A 19,381-nucleotide genomic window follows, 5' to 3' on the forward strand; every position below is an offset into this window, starting at 1 on the left:
TCCCTCGTTATCAGCATCCCCCACCAGTGTATTTGTTATAACCTGTGAACCTACACAGACACATCATTATCCTCCTAAGTCCACTCTTAACGTTATACATTCTGTGGGTTTGGGCCAATGTATAATGACACGTACCCATCATTACAGCATCACACATCCAGTATTCTGCCCTAAAAATCTCTGCTCTGCCCAACGATTCCTCCCTCCCCTCCAGCCCTTGGCAACCACTGCTCTTTCTGCTGCCTTTGCCAAGTATATCAGGAGAAAAAAAACTTAATGAAGAATGCCTTGAAAATCATGATTGATTTTAGCCTCTGTTAAAGTCAGACTGATCAACCAAATTCACCAGTTGTATTTTTTTCCACTGACAGTATTTTTCCATATCGTTGTCTCATTTATTTTCCGTCATCAAAAAGCACTTAAAATACCAATGACCCCCTCCAGAACAAGTTCATGGATGAAAGGCCCTGACTGGCTACTAATGCATCAGGTTTATAACCTTTTTTTTTTTTTTTTTTTAAGCACCATTTTCAAGTCCAAGAATTTCAAAAAGACTACTTTTTACAGAATAGTTTGGGAAGTCTGTAGGTGAGGGAAGTTATTTTTGAGAGAAGACTGAAGATAAGACAGTAGAAGTTTAAGATAAAACTTTTCCATCAAGGGTTTTAGTCTATTATCATGAAATTGAAACAGAAGATGAATCGTCCTCCTTTCCACTTATGCTATGAATGTCATCTTTTCAATTTATAGCGTCTTATGGTTCTTGAGAAAACTGCTCTGCTCATTGTCTCTCAGGCAGAAGTTGCCCCGAGCATGGAGACAGCAGGGAGGTTATGAGGATACTAAAACAGAACAGCGGTCTGGAGAAACCAAGCCTTGAGGAAAGAATATTATTTTTTAAAAAATTTAAACGGTCCATATTATTTTCTATTCTCAAGATAATTAAATTTAATCATTGTGTTGAGCTCCCTAAATAGACAAGGTTTTTATTCACTCAGCCTCAGCATAAGCAGAAACGGAGAGCACACATAAGCCAGGAAGACATAATTTGGAGTCAAGAGCATCAGATTTTGAATTCCATCTCTTCCAGGTCCTAGCTGATAACCTTGAACAGGTTTCATACCATTCTTTGTGACTGCATTTCCACATCTGTTAAATGGGATTGCAAATACGTCCTTCATTGGCTGTCATGAGTCTTATGTGAGATAATGTCTTCTTTGCACTGTCAGGCACATACTAATAAGAACTCAACAGATGACAACTGTTGCTATGCACTTTGTATTTTTTAAATCACAATGAAGATTCAGAAAATGTATCCCTGGGACTAATAAAATCCACTCACTCAGTTTAGGCCAATTTCTTCTTGCTTCAATCTCTGCAGTCCTGGATGGAATACACACCATGACACCTACAAATTACCCCAATTAGGCAAGAAGTAATTTAACCCAGAAGGCCAGGTCAGTCCATTTATTGATAGAATTTACTGAAACAGTTATTTTGGATTAGATGATGAATCTGAAAAAGGTACCCTTTATATATCACATTTCTCCAATAATGAAACACCCAAACTGAATTTCTATCAAGACTATAGACTGAGAAGCTAACATTAAATTCTGTTACTTAAGCTATCCTCTGTTCACTGAGGCACTTATCCTCAAAGGAAGGCATGAATCAAAAGAGACAGTAGAGTAGCACACTCCAGGCTAAAGTATGGGTGTATGAATAATTAGCTCCTTTTATCATTCATTCATTTAATCAGTAAGTATTTTTTGAGCACCTACTACCTGTCAGGCATAGTTTTAGGAGCTAGAAACAGAGCAGAGACTGAAACAAAGCCCCTTCCCTTAAACACACTAGAGATGGGCCATAAACAAATAAGCAAATATATGTATAGGTCATATAGGTCATAGGTCTCTAATATGTACTATTGTCCAAAATAACCCAAGATGGGGTTGATTAGGAATGCCAGCTTCAGAGTGGGGGTGGGAAGCCAGAGGCCTTTCTGAAACGATTACTGAGCAGAGATCTACAGTGGGCCAGGCAGGCACCTAGAGACAGACAGCTCCTGGCTGAAATCTTTGGATGAACCACAACATCACAGCTAGTAGCTCAGTGATAATGACCCAGCTTCAACTAAAAATTTCCAGAGAAAGTAAAACAACATTCCGAATGTATACAATTCACGATTTCAAAAACACACTTCCAACGTCACAATTCAATGAAAAAACCAAATCACCAAGAATGGAATCTCAGAACGTATATAATTCTCAGTACATTGCTGTAAAACCAATCTGCACTGAAGAGGGCAAAAAATCAGCTGCAGAGCAAGGCCCAATGAGCTGTTTTATTGTGGACCGAAGAGAAGTGATTCCAAGCTGGAGAACAGGGAATGCTTTACCATGGCGTGTGAAGAGATGACAAACTACAATGGGGACAGGACACTTGGTGGCAGCCTTGAGGAACCATATTGTCCCACTGGAGAAAATCTTCAGGGCCAACCAAAAGGCAAAAAATCTTTTTTTTTTTTTTTTTTTTTTTTTTAATTTTTTTTTTCAACGTTTATTTATTTTAGGGACAGAGAGAGACAGAGCATGAACGGGGGAGGGGCAGAGAGAGAGGGAGACACAGAATCGGAAACAGGCTCCAGGCTCTGAGCCATCAGCCCAGAGCCTGACGCGGGGCTTGAACTCACGGACCGCGAGATCGTGACCTGGCTGAAGTCGGACGCTTAACCGACTGCGCCACCCAGGCGCCCCATTTTTTTTTTTTAAGTTTATTTATTTCTTTTGAGAGAAAGAGAGAGAGTGCACGTGCACAAGTGGAATAAGGGCAGAGAGAAAGGGAGAAAGAGAATCCCAAGCAGGCTCCACTCTGTCAGCACAGAGCCCGATGCAAGGCTCAAACTCACAAACCATGAGATCATGACCCGAGCTGAAATCAAGAGCTGGATGCTTAACCAACTGAGCCACCCAGGTGCCCCAGGACAAAAATCTTAGTCACAGCAGCTTTAGACAGGAGCCACAACTGGTCATCAGAAATGGACCTAACACGGATTCAATGAGAAAAGCCACAGCTGCACAATAATATACAAATGCCCTGTCAAAATGCCCAAACACACAAATTTATTCCATCACATAGGTCCTGGTCATGCACATGACAGGCATTCAATTCTTGATGACATAAGACGCTGCATAATATGAAACATTATGTTTAAGTTAGAAAAATGTGGTCTTAATCGCCATGCAGTTTTGTGACGGTCAGGCTCATCTTGAATCAGAAACATCCTATCTTAATATTCTCCGCCATCATGTGGCTTGAGAAGACCTCCGTGTCAGGTCCACCTTGGGCTTAGATTTGTATTTTTATGGGCTGTATTTTCAAAGGAATGCACATGGTTGCCAACCTATCAGACACATGCTGATCAGGTAACAACACCTTCAGCAATCTGCCAGTGCAAAATTTAATGATATGACTGTGAAACTCTCACATGTTCATATTACAGAAGTTTTAGTTTTCTGGCTCTGTATTTTCTTTCCAGGACTAATAAAACATGTTGCCTCTTTATCCTGAGTTTCTTCCTATTCGTTTCCACAGAATTGTGGGCTTCCTGGGAAGGTTCTCTGGGCTCATTTTAACCACAGGAGCAATGCCAATTGTGTTGTGTTGGCTGTAGAGTGCCAGTTGTAGAAAGTGGTGCCATATTTCTTAAGGTAGGAGTTACGAGGCAATCTATACAAGACCAGTCATACGTTAACTTGTAAAAGTCGCACCAACAAAGAGTCAGCCCTGGTGCTAGGTAAAGAACAGAGAGGAAAAAAATTCCTAATCTTAGGTTGACTGTGTTGACTTAAACAGTTTAATAGATTCTCGCTTGTCGGTAACATCCTAGATGTAAGTTTAGAAAATCATATTTTAAAAAGCTAGGCCCGGGGCGCCTGGGTGGCGCAGTCGGTTAAGTGTCCGACTTCAGCCAGGTCACGATCTCGCGGTCCGTGAGTTCGAGCCCCGCGTCGGGCTCTGGGCTGATGGCTCAGAGCCTGGAGCCCGTTTCCAATTCTGTGTCTCCCTCTCTTTCTGCCCCTCCCCCGTTCATGCTCTGTCTCTCTCTGTCCCAAAAATAAATAAACGTTGAAAAAAAAAATTTTTTTTTAAATAAATAAATAAAAAGCTAGGCCATATTACAGGTTAGAATCTAATAAGGATACCAAATTGAAGATGAAGGGGAAAATCAACAGAATAAGGATCTTAGCTAACATACTGTGAGAATATAAGACAATCACCAACTTCAGATTATATTCCTCTATCAAGCTTCACAGCCATATTAAACAATGAAGAAAGGTTATCACTGAGGTCATCTTCAATCAAAAGCAATTTACTACAGATCTAAGCATTGTGTTTGAAATGACTGAGTTCGTGGGGCGCCTGGGTGGCGCAGTCGGTTAAGCGTCCAACTTCAGCCAGGTCACGATCTCGCGGTCCGGGAGTTCGAGCCCCGCGTCAGGCTCTGGACTGATGGCTCGGAGCCTGGAGCCTGTTTCCGATTCTGTGTCTCCCTCTCTCTCTGCCCCTCCCCCGTTCATGCTCTGTCTCTCTCTGTCCCAAAAATAAATAAACGTTGAAAAACAAAACAAAACAAAAAAAAATTAAAAAAAAAAAAAAATGAAATGACTGAGTTCCTACAAGTTGTTCTAGCATCGAAGCCCTGAAATGGATGGTGAAATGATAGAAAGATGGGGCATAGGGCATGTCATCAACTTTTAAAAGAGACAAACAAATTAGTGTTCTTAAAATACTAAGATTTCTCTTCAAACTTAAAGAACCTGAACCTGTGGACCAAACAGGATGAGGCATGTCTGAGTGATCAATTATGGAACACCTCAGACTGTCAGAGTCAAGATATCATTGCACCTGAGGAATTAATTGACCATTAAGACATGTCTGGCCAACCAATTTCAAAATGGATTTTTTTTTAATTCACTGAGGATCTTGGTATTGTAAAAGTCTTCAAGCAAAATCCAGTGTCTGTAAGTCCTACAGGATGGGATGATAATTAAATGTGGAACTTGAGAAAACATACTTCCAAACTAGCCTTTTTTCTGTCTGGCAAAAAAAGGAAAGTGAATTTTAAAACTACAAACACATACATACACCAACACCAGTCTTTATTTTTCTTTATTTACTCAACCCATGAGCTTGAATTATATTTTTTAATTTCAAAAATATGCTAGCCCATATTTAAAGAGACTTCACAACCCGGAAAGATTAGGATCATATCAGATTAGTAGTGTTGGGGACTTAATCCAAGGCATCTCATTAATCCTCACAATAAACTGTAAGACATTACCATACCAGTCCTGTCAGATGGGTCATTCAGTGAAAACATGCTTGACTTGAACAGCATGAGTACTAATAAGTGTGGCAACGTGTGTCCAACTAGCAGATGGCCTCTTGTATCTAACAAGGAGCCCCTGCTAGATCGTAACCCAGATCGTATTTTTACAGTTCACAACTGGGTGAGGATGGTGTGTTCCAGCTGTCAATTACTTTCTAGGTTTCCTCTGGACATGTGTAATTTAAGCTCTAATATTCAAAACATTAGATTTAGACCAGGGAAGATCCAGCAATGTGAACAATAGACTGTAAGTCCGATGAAGACAGAGATTCACTCCTGTCTCCCAAATATCTAGGACAGTACCTGGTACAATGGAGTACGTACACTACAAATATTTGTCCCATGGATGAATAAATGACAATATACATTTAAAAGTAATGTTTGAATGGAAAGTGTCACAGTGCACATGTTTGGGACAAGAGTTCGTACTTTTCATCGGATTCTTGAAAGGGTCTTTGAGTTATGATCTGCTACTGGAAGAAATGAGGGATTCCCACGTTAAGTGGCAAGTGAAACCTCTTAGGGCTGTCAAACTTTAACATTTGATCTCAGAAAACTTCTACTTTTATAATGCCACTACGTTTACACTTCAAAGCGCATCAGGCCTAAAAGCCCGACCTCTAACCATGAGACTGAAGGTTCTCTTCCTTATAAAGGAATTCTAAATTGTATTGAACCAGAAGGGAGTCAGATGCAATCCCCAAAACCTCTCATAGAGGGTAACTCCAGCTCTGCTAATAGAGGAACCCCACCCCACCCACCACCCCCGTCTGTTTTCTGTCAAGGTCAGGCCACCAAAACAGCCTCAGCAGCAATCCACCTGGTGTGAATTTCCAGGAGGGCAAGCGGATTTAATGTGTGGCAACCACATTTTCTAGACTATTGTTTCCTGAGACCAGTTACATTATTATGTATGCTTTCTAAAAAACTAATTAATGCCTAGAGTCTATACTTTTCTGACTTATATTTATATCAAAAGTCATATATTTAACAAAACCTCCTTATTGTAAAAGGAGGATAGATTTGTGGTGACTGTAAATTCTAAATCCAAAATTTGGGATGCAAAACCTAAAAACAAATTTTGTTTTGTGAATTTACTATACTAGAAGTCATACTAAAGGGGCACATAGATGGCTCAGTCAATTAAGCATCTGGCTCTTGGTTTCAACTCAGGTCATGATCTCACAGTTTGTGAGTTCGAGCCCCACCTCAGGCTCCGTGCTGACAGTGCAAAGCCTGCTTGGGATTCTCTCTCTCCTCTCTCGCACCTCTCCCACTCACGCACTCTCTCTCCCCCACTCTCAAAAATAAATGAATATTTTTTAAAAGTATTTAAAAAAAAAAGAAATTCCTTTCTTAAAAAATGTCATATAAAATTCTAAAAATGAAACCATATTAAATTGTGTGTGCCATGGTTGACACGTAAAAAGGAGAAATTACAGATTTATATATATACATGTATCTGCAAATACACACAAACACACACACCTTCAAATTATCTGCATGTGCCTAACTCTGATTCCAATCTTCTATGAAAGCTAAGGGAAGAGAAAATAGCAGGAAGTCAGGAAATGGATATTACTCTGAAGTCTCATTTGAAAAAAGCCAGAACAATGATCAGGACAGGAGGGAGGTATGGGATGTGGGGGATGGTTCCGCTAGATGAGCAAGAATTTCTCTGAATCCTCCAGGTCCAAGTTCCATCCCTCCCTCGGGACTGGTGGGGTTTCCACTGTCTCCTGGGTGATTCCCTTCCCTCCTACTTCATCCTTCCCCCTTAGTTCTTAAGGAAATTCTCCTAGCCTAGCATAAAGGTCTGTATTCACAGTGCAAGCTCAGTACATGCTGTTCAACTAAACAAAGTGGACACCATTTTAATCCTATTATGCAGTCCTAGGCTCAGGTTGTTACAAAGCATGTATCATTCCCACAGTGTGAGAGGACTGTTATCCTTGAACTTGGAGCTGCATAAAAGAAAATCAGGTGAAACTATTATGTCTCTCTGAGTGCCTCATTATCTCAGCCAAGGAAATGAATGTTTTCTGATTATTCTCTACTGTTCTCCAGCATGAAGTCTGGGTTTCATATTTATTGACACTTTTATAGTTGACCTTCAAGCTGGTTGACAGATTTCAACAGTGATGTTTAACAATGAGAAATAAATCACTCTCCCTACCAACACTGTGCTGTTGATGGTTCCCACTCCTCACTTTCTTAGCTCCATTATTTATTCTCAGTCTCCCAATATAAATAAACTGAAAGTGGATTAATATAATGTTGGCCCACGAACTGTATTAGAAAAAGTGTAACTTACTCAACATGACTGAAAAAAAAAATAGGGCAAAACACTAAAGATAAGAAACTGCTTTTCTAAAAATAATAAAGTTTAAATCAGATGCTTCTGATTCTATATTTTGTGTTTACAGATCCGGGCATATATGGATCAATCTTACCAATAGAGGCTTTTCTAGGGCAATAGATTTTGTCATTTCTTTAAGAAAGCACACATACAGACAACAGGGTAAACTTCACTTTTCTTTTTTTAATATCCAGGTTCTCCCAATCTTATATCTTCTGCATGTATATACTAAATATACATATATGTATATGCATCATTCTTAACTGCATGTGTATATCTAGTGTATATATAAATTTTACACGTGATTTTAGCATATTTGTTGTTAGAACATTTACAGAAATGTGGGTGCTTAAAAAGCTTAAACTATATTGAAAACTACCAGATGTTACTTAAATATTTGAAGGAAGTGGTCTTTGAGAACAGAAAAAAGCTGGGGGTATTTCAACTGCACACAATTTTGTGGAAATACTCATGAATTTGAGTCCTTTCCTATGGTCAGGATATCCTTATTGATAAATGTATTTGTGTGGAAGATAAAATCCACTAACCTGCCTTTATATACCTATTATAATGGGCAATTCTATTAAATTAAAATAATAATTAAAACATTTAATGAAAGCATAGTCTGAGGTTTCTGCGCATTTTGCCAGGAAGAAGCAGAGAGTCAAGGGAAGTATCTGATTTGAAAATTCACCCAAAATAGTCTAAATGTTAAAAAGGAGGAATGTGAGAGACTTGAATGTCATGAAAGAGATTTAAAATTAACTAGAGCTATTATAGGTTTTAACTACACAGTTTCAATTTTAAAAATTCAAACCGTTGTTTGTTTTGTCTACCCAACTCCAGAGATGATATATATGAAAGCATTTTGAAAAACGTATTTGTGTGTCTATACAGAACTTTTCTGATCGTAAAAATTTTTAGACCTTGGGACAGGTTGCCAAGACAAAAACAGTGGAATTTCCTTCCCTGGATACTGTTTAAAGCAGAATAAAGAGCTGTCTGGACCCCTTCCTGAACAGAGGGTACTATTCTGCACAACTTTTGAGGTTCCTTTTCATTTCACCATTGTATAGAATTTTCTAAGGCTACAGGATTAATACTGACATTCTGCAAGCTCTCGTGACTTTGGACATTTATTTCCATTTTCTTTAGCCAGACAGGATTCAATCTAGGTAGTAAGTGATGACTTCAGGGCTTTAGTACTTAAAGATTTTTTCCTATCTCTTTACTGTCTATTGTAAGATGTGTAGCAATGCCTTATAGTAGGAAGCTCTGAGCTTCCCTGGAACAAATGGATCTTGCATGCTGTCTTTAGTATTCCCTTGATTATCGCCCACTTCTCCAATTATGCTTCATTAAAGCACAACATCACAGTGCATGCCCGACCCTTCTAAATTCAGTATGACTGTGATAGACAACCATGTAACCCAAATGTTCATGGGTTCCCTGACCATGATGTAGCAAAGTCTAGCCATTGTGCCCTCCACAGAGACATAATCTGCAGATGTGGTCTCACTAGGTTAATCAACACAAGGCAATTTTCACACATCAACCATCATTTTAATTCGGGTGAGAAATACTTAAATAATGACCTTACGTGGCTGTCTGTTCGGTCAGTTCCCATAGACCACAATGACCATATAATTTACTGTCCAATTTAGGACCCTTTTGAGAGTAAAATGGAGGATGGAAGTGTTGGTAGTACTAACCCTGGGACCACAGATATAGACAAATATAGACAGGGATACAGACAGGGGCTGTCCCAGGAAAATGGGAATGCATGGTTGCCCTACTTTGAACCCAAGCCAAGGTGCAGTAGCAGACAAGAAGGATTGCTGATGGAAGTACAATGCTAGAGATGTTTTATCACTCCTAGTTATTTACTGAAAAGGGAAACTACTAAGTAGGAAGACAAAGTTCAAATACATCCATCGTTTTTCTTATGCTCTGCAACCCCTTCTCTATTTTCATTAGATATAATATATATCATTCTTAAATGTTAATTTCAATAATGCATTCATTTTCTACAATTAAGGCACCTCCATTTATTTTAATGCTTTTGATTTGAGTGGATCCAAGTCTATCACCTTGCACAACAAACTACCCCAAACATAGTAGTATCAAAGAGTAGCCATTACTTCTTATGTCTTCCAGTCCTGGGAGGTGACTGGAAAACTAAGTTGACTAAGCTATCGAAGTCTTGCTCCATGGACTTTCCCTCAAGTTGCGGTCAGACAGTGTCTGGTACCAATGCCATCTCAAAGGAGTCCCACTTCACAAGTGGTAGTCTTTGCCGACTGTCAAGCCAAGACCGCAGCTAAGCGTGTGAGCCAGAACCACCTACGCAAGACTTGTGCGTGTGACCCAGGTGTCCTCATGACATGCAGTCTCATAGCATAGCTCTGGATTCCAAGGGCAAGTGTCCCAAAAGAAGAGCCAGGAGGAAGCTATCTCTCCTTTTATGGCCTAGTCTTGGAAGTCCCACAGCATCACATTGACCCCAGATTATAGGAACAAAGATCCACTCAGTCTCAAGGGGAAGGGACAGTGACACCACCTCCTGATGGGGAGTAACGAGGACATACTGTAGCAATAGCATGTGAACTGGGAGATATTTTCACAGCCACCATAGTGGAAAATACGCTATACCCAGAGGATATCCAAGAGATGCAGGAAGAAAACTTGAAAAGGCAAACATTTCTGAATAGACTAAACAATGAAGTGCATATTTTTCTTGACTCAAATTCATATCTTGTAACTTTCTCATTCTTTCTAAATGAGTTATTTGAGGTGAGACTGTTAATGGATTTTTTTCTGAAAAAGAGAGAGAGAGAGGGAGAGCATGCATAAGTGGGGAAGGGGGAGAGACAGAAAGAGAGACAGAACCTTAAGCAGGCTCCACACCCAGTGCCAAGTTCGATACAGGGCTCAATCTCACGACCATGAGATCATGACATGAGTCAAAGTCAAGAGTCAAACACTTAATTGGCTGAGCCACTCAGGTCTCCCGGATTTTTGTTTGTTTGTTTGTTTGTTTAAGCAATGTAGTTCTCAGAAAAGGTGTACAACATCACACTAGCTCAAACTGCTATCCAAAAACCACAATACTGGCTACTCCACACCCTGTGTCCTTGATCGAATTCCTGCCGTTATCTCTTACAGGTTACCCTCACTTCAGTCTCTCTCTATAACCCATCTTTGACATTGAATGAGTTTTTTTCAAAACACAGAAAATTCAGGTCAGGAAATATAATAAATATTCCACCTAATGAAAGTTACTATTTAGCTTTTTGTATAACCAAAACAATAAATTAGAGAATGTTTCACTTCCCTTTAAGAGACATAAAACCCAAACAGAAGTTAAACTTGATTCCGCAGGCTTTTGCCATAACCTGTAATAACTTTATCTTCACACCTAAGGAGTTACCAACATAAGATCAAGTCTTTTTTTTTTTAATGTTTTATTTATCTTTGAGAAAGAGACACAGTACTAGCAGGGGAAGGGCAGAGAGAGAGAGAGGGAGACACAATCCGAAGCAGGCTCCAGGTTCTGAGCTGTCAGCACAAGAGCCCGATGCAGGGCTGAACCCACAAACTGTGAGGTCATGACCTGAGCCAAAGTCAGATGCTTAACCGACTGAGCCACCCAGGCGCCCTAACAAAGGATCCATTCTTAAGTTTTCTCATGCACCCAACCCATCAGATTTAATGATGCATTTGAAAAGAAGAGCTAAGGAGAATACCTAGAGAGATTATATGAATTGTAACATCACTGTGCTTTGAAGAAGATGCAGTTATAAGAAAGAGATTGCTGCAGGTGGTGTATTTCATCTTGCTCAAGAAAGATCACAGAAACAATACAATAATGTATTGGAGTCAGAATTCATGTTAATTGCTTTAGGGAAAACTTTGATTCTGGCAACTAGTTATAGATCTTGAAAAGCTCTATAATCTACACAAGTTATGTGTGTAACCATTAAGTTAGGAGTGCAAAATAACATCTTTAAATTTCTTAGAATTCATTTTTCAGTAATTGCTGTTAAACTGTACCCGAAATCATCAGAGTTTAATTTTTGAACAATAATTACCCAAAATTGTGGTACTCTAAAAGCATTTGTGCAAGCTTCCCAATACAGATCACACTACAAGTTAGGTTTAAAGCTCAGAGTGACAGGTGGCTGGGAGAAGGGCACAGTTGATGGGGGTGGTGATAATGGGGACCAAACTCTGGGGAAATAGCTTGCGCATTACACTGAAGGAGGTGCCCGAAGTCAGAGAAGGCTCTGGGGCAGCCAGGGTAGACTGGAAATCATGGACGCCTAAGCCCAACAGGCTGAGTGAGAAAACATGCCCCTGGAAAGCCTGGTCTGTAAACCTATGCTAATTCTGTCTAATCCTTGAGGATATATGAAAACAGTTTGAAAAATTTTGTCTTTAAACCAATTGTGCTGCTTCGTAAATTCTAATTTGATTTAAATTGTTCACTGATGTTATGAATTTCCCAATGCATCCTTCTCATTTGATGTCAGCTTGGAAAGAAACTATTTGGAAATTAAGTCATAGTGCACTTTTCCCTAATTATTTCATAATAATGGGAAGATCATCATTTAAATGTAACCAACCACCTTGTCAAAAATCTTTCCAGTCTACCAACATTAATATAGATAAATATCTGTTAAAACTTTAGTTTTTCCACTACTATTTTTAATGTAATATACTATTTGCAATTTTGTTAGAATTCTGAATTGACAACTCACTATATGTGTTACCTTAGATAAGTGACTTAAACCTTCAGAGTTTCAATGTTCTCATCTATAAAATCAGGATAGTGTAGTATGTAATCGTACTCAAAACTGTAACTATTAAAACTAGCTATTAGTGTGGTATCCTACCCTTGATCACGTGAGAATCAAAAGCTTAGAAAATCAAAAAGATTCAAAAGCATAGAACCATTTTCTACCCATAAGCGCTCAAGAGGTTTGTTCTCACAGTGATAAGCAAGAGCCACTTAAAGTCTGTTGTTGTTGTTGTTGTTGTTGTTGTTAGCCTACAAATACATAAACCTAAAGCTCATGTTAACTAGGGCACCTGGTGGCTCAGTAAATTAAGCCAGATTCTTGATTTCAGCTCAGGTCATCATCTCACTGCTCATGAGTTCGAGCCCTGCATCCGGCTCTGCACTGACAGCATGGAGCCTGCTTGGTATTCACTCTCCTCTCTCTACCCCTCCCCCCTTTCCTTTCTGTATCTTTCTCAAAAACAAATAAAAATAAACTTAAAAAACACTATCGTCTAATCAGTGAATATATCCACATTTAGATATTTTTGATACCACATATATAACTTCTGAACTCCAATAACTAAAAGTGGAAAATGATTAGTTCTTCAAGTTGGCAGTTGCCAGAGGAGAAGGGTAAGGGGAGATGGGCAAAATAGGTGAAGGGGATTAAGAGGTACAAACTTTTGGTTATAAAATAAATAAGTCACAGAAAAGTACAGCATAGGGAATATAGTCAATAGCATTGTAATAACGTATGGTGACTATGCTCACCGTGGTGAGCACTGAGTAACGTACAAAACTGTCAATTCACTACGCCTACATCTGAAACCAATGTAACACTGTATGTCAACCACACTTCAATAATAAAAAAATATAAAGAAAATGACTAGTTCTTTGTTCTAAAGATAATCCTCCTTTTGAATGAAAGAGGAAGATCTAAATGTGAGAAGAAAGGCTTTTGTTTGCAGAAGTCTGTTTACTACGTGACAACAATGATTTGTAGGCCTTCCATAAAGGAAAAGAGTAGACGCTTTCAATAATTCTTTGCTAGAATAATATTCAAGACCAGCAGGGGAGGATGAGCAAGTTGCCTGATTCTACTTTCCAGAGTGGCTTTCAGTTTTTCTGAGGCTGTTGAAGCTAACTGATTTCTGCTCTGGTACAATGACTTTTCCTTCAACATAATAGCTGGGAGTCATGAATCAATGCAGAATTACCTGAGGAAATGCTCATCAGGAATTTAGTGGATCAACTTTTCCAAGTTCTTCAGGACTAGATTTCTGAAACATATTTAGCCTGTGGCAAAGAATGATCAGATCAGAATTTGTTGGGACAAGGCAGGCTCAAGGTCTGAGAAAGGATACACAAGATAACAGAACGATTCTCGTTCTTCTTCCAAAAATCCATCTGGAGTAATATAAAGGTAAGGGAGGAGTCAGGATGAGTGAGGAAAAAAGGAAATGGAGACAGAAAATAATCACTAGACAATTATTTTAAAAGGTTGGAAATTATGTACTTGTCATGAAATGTACCTGATTATCACCTCTTTAAAGGACATCCCTCCATTTCCTTTCCTTAACTGAAACTGGATTGAATCCTTTAAGGGTTTTGCTTTTCCCACAACCTTCATGTGAAGTTCTTCAATCTTAGGTCCTAGGAACGGTGTCCGAATGCATGGAAAGCACTCTGCCAGCTGCCCCACAACCTCATTCAACACCCTCCCCCTTCCTTTGATGGTCACAACACCTCACTACACCAGAGACTAGTTGGATTTGTGCTAATTATGCTCTGCCTGACCTTGGGCCGTGAAGAAAGGCCCACATTCTCCTGGCTCCGCACTGTAGTTCCCAGGCCTCTGGCAATTTATCTTCCTTCAACAAGAGCTACTTCTTTTTGTCTCTTATGTTCTCTTATTTTCTTCTTTTTTAAATAATCGTATACACCCAACGTGGGGCTCGAACTCACAACCCCACAATTAAGAGTCACAGGCTCCACTGACTGAGCCAGCCAGACACCCAAGAGCTACTTCTTTGAACCTCATGCCTCCAGCTGATACCAATTTAGCTTCACTGTCCATTATTATTATGGGTTATTCCTCTAATTTTTGGAGGATTTTAGCACCTAGCTTATTGTCTTCCTAGGCCAGCTTCTTCTGTCATCCAGGGCATTCTGACTCGCTCTAGGTCTCTGGTCTCCTAGCTCTTCAATCTGCTCTACCATAATGACAGTAACAATAAGTCAGTTTTTACCTAATTATAGTCCAATACAAATCTTTACAAGAACCTCGTAGGTAGATATTATCCTCCATGTATAGATGAGGAAACTGAGATGAAGAGGAGTTTGTTTTTTTTTTTAATTTTTGAGTTTGCAGAGGTGCTAGGGAGCTGAAATACACACCCAACTCTGGTCTTGAAAACAGAGTTTTTAACAACTAAGCTATGCTGCCTCCTAATTATCTTTGCCTCAGTTGAAATTTGTGTCCCTGTTCCTAGGTCCCTGTAGCATCAGTTTTGTCACTGTTCGATCCAATTCACTGTGGAAATGCTGAACTGTGAAATCTGTAATCTACCAACTTCTTCCCTTCCATCTGTCACTCATCCTGACTAAACCTCGCTTTCAAGCTCACAACTTTTAGTTTCTTGACAACCACCTGTTTTCTCAATTTTCTTTTCATTCCTGTCTTTCTCCTCCTGAACGTCACCAATAAAACAATCCAACTCTATGTTCAGTTGTTCCCCCCCCCTTACCTCGCCACAACCAGTTTGCCAATCTCAACTCGATTGTTCTTTTTCTCCACACCAGGCCCCGGGTGACAAGTATTATTGAAAGGGGTATCTGCTAATTTAGCACATATTTAACAGGCATTTAATTAGTAGCTGCTATATAGCAGTTAATATGTTGGGATGAAGACACACAATCCCAACCTCAAGGGAGAACACGTGGTCTGGCAGAAAAAGGCTCACAGGTAGTTAAGTACAATAAGTGTTACATAAACACTTCACATTCAGTGGAGGCAGATAAAGGTTCTGGACTTAAGTCCAGCAAATAAAAAACCATACTATCAAGTGGTCCTATATATGAAATGTCCTGGGAAGACCGGCAGAAGTTTGCACAGAAGTAATAAAAACAATAAATCCTTTGTCTAAGTCCTACATTGTCATGTTGGTGAAAGAAAATGGGGCAGTTAGGAGGTGCAAGTTTAGGATGAACAAACCTAAGAGTTACACTGGAAATATTGGTGAAAATTATAAAAACCATCATTTTTCTTTTTCTGGCAACAATCTTGATTTTCCTTGGGGAATTCACCCTTCCACCACTCTTCTGTCCAAAGGTGGTCCAAATGCAGTGAATGAAAGAACTTTGACAAGAGCTGCCTTTCTTTTTCTTTTTCTTTTTTTTTTTTTTTTAGGGAAAATGTGTTTTCTTTATTGTTCCAGTATGTCACCCCTGTGTTCAAGCCTCCTCTTTTGATTTTTTTTAATTTACATCCAAATTAGTTAGCACATAGTTCAACGATGATTTCAGGAGTAGATGCCTTAGTGCCCCTTACCCATTTAGCCCATCCCCCCTCCCACAACCCCTCCAGTAACCCTCAGTTTGTTCTCCATATTTATGAGTCTCTTCTGTTTTGTCCCCCTCCCTGTTTTTATATTATTTTTGTTTCCCTTCCCTTATGTTCATCTGTTTTGTCTTTTAAAGTCCTTTCATTCTTTTTGATTTCCAAGTAAAATACTCCATTGTATGTGTGTATATGTATGTGTATATATATATATATATATATATGTATATATGTGTATATATATATATACACACACTTTATTATATATTTATATATATATACTATATACACACACACACACACACATCTTTAATATATATACACACACACCACATCTTCTTTATCCATTCATCCATCGATGGACATTTAGGCTCTTTCCATACTTTGACTATTGTTGACAGTGCTGCTATAAACATAAGAGCTGCCTCGGGGCGCCTGGGTGGCGCAGTCGGTTAAGCGTCCGACTTCAGCCAGGTCACGATCTCCCGGTCCGGGAGTTCGAGCCCCGCGTCAGGCTCTGGGCTGATGGCTCAGAGCCTGGAGCCTGTTTCCGATTCTGTGTCTCCCTCTCTCTCTGCCCCTCCCCTGTTCATGCTCTGTCTCTCTCTGTCCCAAAAATAAATAAACGTTGAAAAAAAAAATTAAAAAAAAAAAAAAAAAAACATAAGAGCTGCCTCTCTTTCAAACTGAATTTGACCCTGAGCTACTGCAGTCGTCTGACCAGCATGTGAAGGCTGAGAATAAAGCCAGCACACCAAAGACAAGCATAAGGTCGCAGAGACAGGGAGTCAGAGCTCTGATGAAACTGAGCCTAGAAATTAAACTGTACCTGAAACCTGGACCACTTTTCAGGTTCACAAGCCATTAAATTTGTCTTCATCTTCATATAGTAGGAGTTATACTTTTCTATTACCTACAACTGAAAGAGAACTAATGTGACCAAGTCTAATAAGATGGGTAGATGAGGGGTGCCTGGGTGGCGCAGTCGGTTAGGCGTCCGACTTCAGCCAGGTCACGATCTCGCGGTCCGGGAGTTCGAGCCCCGCGTCAGGCTCTGGGCTGATGGCTCAGAGCCTGGAGCCTGTTTCCGATTCTGTGTCTCCCTCTCTCTCTGCCCCTCCCCCGTTCATGCTCTGTCTCTCTCTGTCCCAAAAATAAATAAACGTTGAGAAAAAAAAAAAAAGAAGAAGGGTAGATGAAGCCAGATCTAAATGAATGGTGTGATTTTTCTTGCATATACAAAAACTCAGAAAAGAGGTTAATAGCTTATACTCTTACAAGCATACTGCCTGGATTCAAATTCCAGATATTTCACTTGTTACAAGTACAGCTTAGGGCGAGTTACTTCTAACTTTACTGGCAAAACATGAATCATAATCATTTCCACCTCATACATTTGCTATGAGGATTAAGCAAGTTAAGCTCTTACAACAATCTGGGTCTTATTTGCCAGATCAGGATAATCTAAGAAGCATTGAGGGTATAGGGGGCAGGAGAAATGGAGGTAGGGATTTGCACCAGAAAAAGTGAAGACATATTCTTAGAAAAAAGTAGCAGTGGCATATGGAAAGCAAAGCAAGAGAAAAAATAAGATCCCAGGCTGACAGGTGTCAAGGAGGAGGAATGTGGAATGAAGCTTCAAGGTATGAGAGTTGAGTGAGAGGGATGGGGAAAGGCTTGAAGAAGTGTTGTTGTGTTTCACAAATTGGTCAAAGAGTTAAAGCCAAAAAAGTTGGGTCTATTCCTGTGATCCTGCTCTAAACGTGGGCCATGCAAAACTCCTGCTTATAGCTAGGTTATGTGTTCTTGGACACCACTGGTGTGCAGGCAAGGTAACGCAAGGACACAGGGATGAATGCAAAGTCAAGAAAAGAGAAGCAGGTAGCATGTTCAAGGGCTTTCTCATCTCTAGTGTGGGAGCAGGTGACCAATTTTCATGATGAGAGAATTCTATTTCTTTAAAAGGAAGACTGAACTGCTTCCCTTGTTAGCTGCAGTGAAGTCTTCCACTTCACTTAGTTGACAGTGGGGAAGAGGAGATACTTATGCACACGTGTATGTGTGCGTCTGTGCGTGTTTGTGTGTGTGTGTGTATCAGCTGCTGAAACACTCTTCTCTGAATAATATTTGTACCAGCTCATTACTGATTTCAAACCTCATCTCCTTGTCATGACCAGGTACAAAAAAAAGGGAGAAAAAAATATAGTCATTTTACCTGATACCAATGCATTGACAACATCAGGATTTATAATGTGATTAAAACATTTGAGGGAAGGGGCGCCTGGGTGGTTCAGTCAGTTAAGCAGCCGACTTCGGCTCAGGCCATGATTTCGCGGTCCGTGAGTTCGAGCCCCGCGTCGGGCTCTGTGCTGACAGCTCAGAGCCTGGAGCCTGTTTCAGATTCTGTGTCTCCCTCTCTCTGACCCTCCCCCGTTCATGTTCTGTCTCTCTCTGTCTCAAAAATAAATAAACGTTAAAAAAAAATTTTTTTTAATAAAAATAAAAAAATAAAAAAAAAACATTTGAGGGAAGATTATGCATAAGATAGTCAAGGTATGATCTGACTATATTAGAATATTAACATGAATTACTCATGATTTTTAAACTAATGAACTACTTACACAAGTATAACAACGTATATTGACAAAGATGTTCTCCATGGATACATTTTGTGACAGTAAAGACTGGGAGCACCTTAACTGCCCACCAATAGAGGAATGGTTAAATTGATTATGGCATAACAAGTACATTTTTAGTGTTGTTTAAGTGTGTTACAAGTATGAATTAATTTCAGAATTTAAAATTTTTAATGTAAAATTTGTAAACACTATAACGTACTGTGTAGCCACTGGAAAGAGTAAAGTGGATATGTACGCACTTACATGAAAAGACATTTCTGATGTAACATTTTAAAATTGTAAAAAGCTACAGGGGCGCCTGGGTGGCGCAGTCGGTTAAGCGTCCGACTTCAGCCAGGTCACGATCTCGCGGTCCGGGAGTTCGAGCCCCGCGTCAGGCTCTGGGCTGATGGCTCGGAGCCTGGAGCCTGTTTCCGATTCTGTGTCTCCCTCTCTCTCTGCCCCTCCCCCGTTCATGCTCTGTCTCTCTCTGTCCCAAAAATAAATAAACGTTGAAAAAAAAATTTTTTTAATAAAATAAAATTGTAAAAAGCTACAAATCATATAGAATTTAATTTTTTTCTTTATTTTTTTAATGTTTATTTATTTTCAAGAGAGACAGAGCATGAGTGGGGGAGGAGCAGAGAGAGAGGGAGATACAGAGCCCAAA

General features: G+C 39.6%; 1 long non-coding RNA gene across 1 annotated transcript in view; it reads left to right on the top strand.

Moving 5' to 3' along the window:
- The first annotated feature begins 1,343 nt into the window (after positions 1-1,343).
- The window catches only part of LOC147572620 (uncharacterized), a 38,704-nt gene continuing 20,666 nt past the window's right edge, over positions 1,344-19,381 (top strand). The window contains exon 1 of the long non-coding RNA XR_015246336.1: positions 1,344-1,457. This is a non-coding gene — a long non-coding RNA (uncharacterized LOC147572620). The remainder of the gene's footprint in view (positions 1,458-19,381) is intronic.

This window comes from Puma concolor, chromosome E4, assembly GCF_028749965.1.
Source record: "Puma concolor isolate L17-30 chromosome E4, mPumCon1.1.hap2, whole genome shotgun sequence".
Classification (NCBI taxonomy): Eukaryota; Metazoa; Chordata; class Mammalia; order Carnivora; family Felidae; genus Puma; species Puma concolor.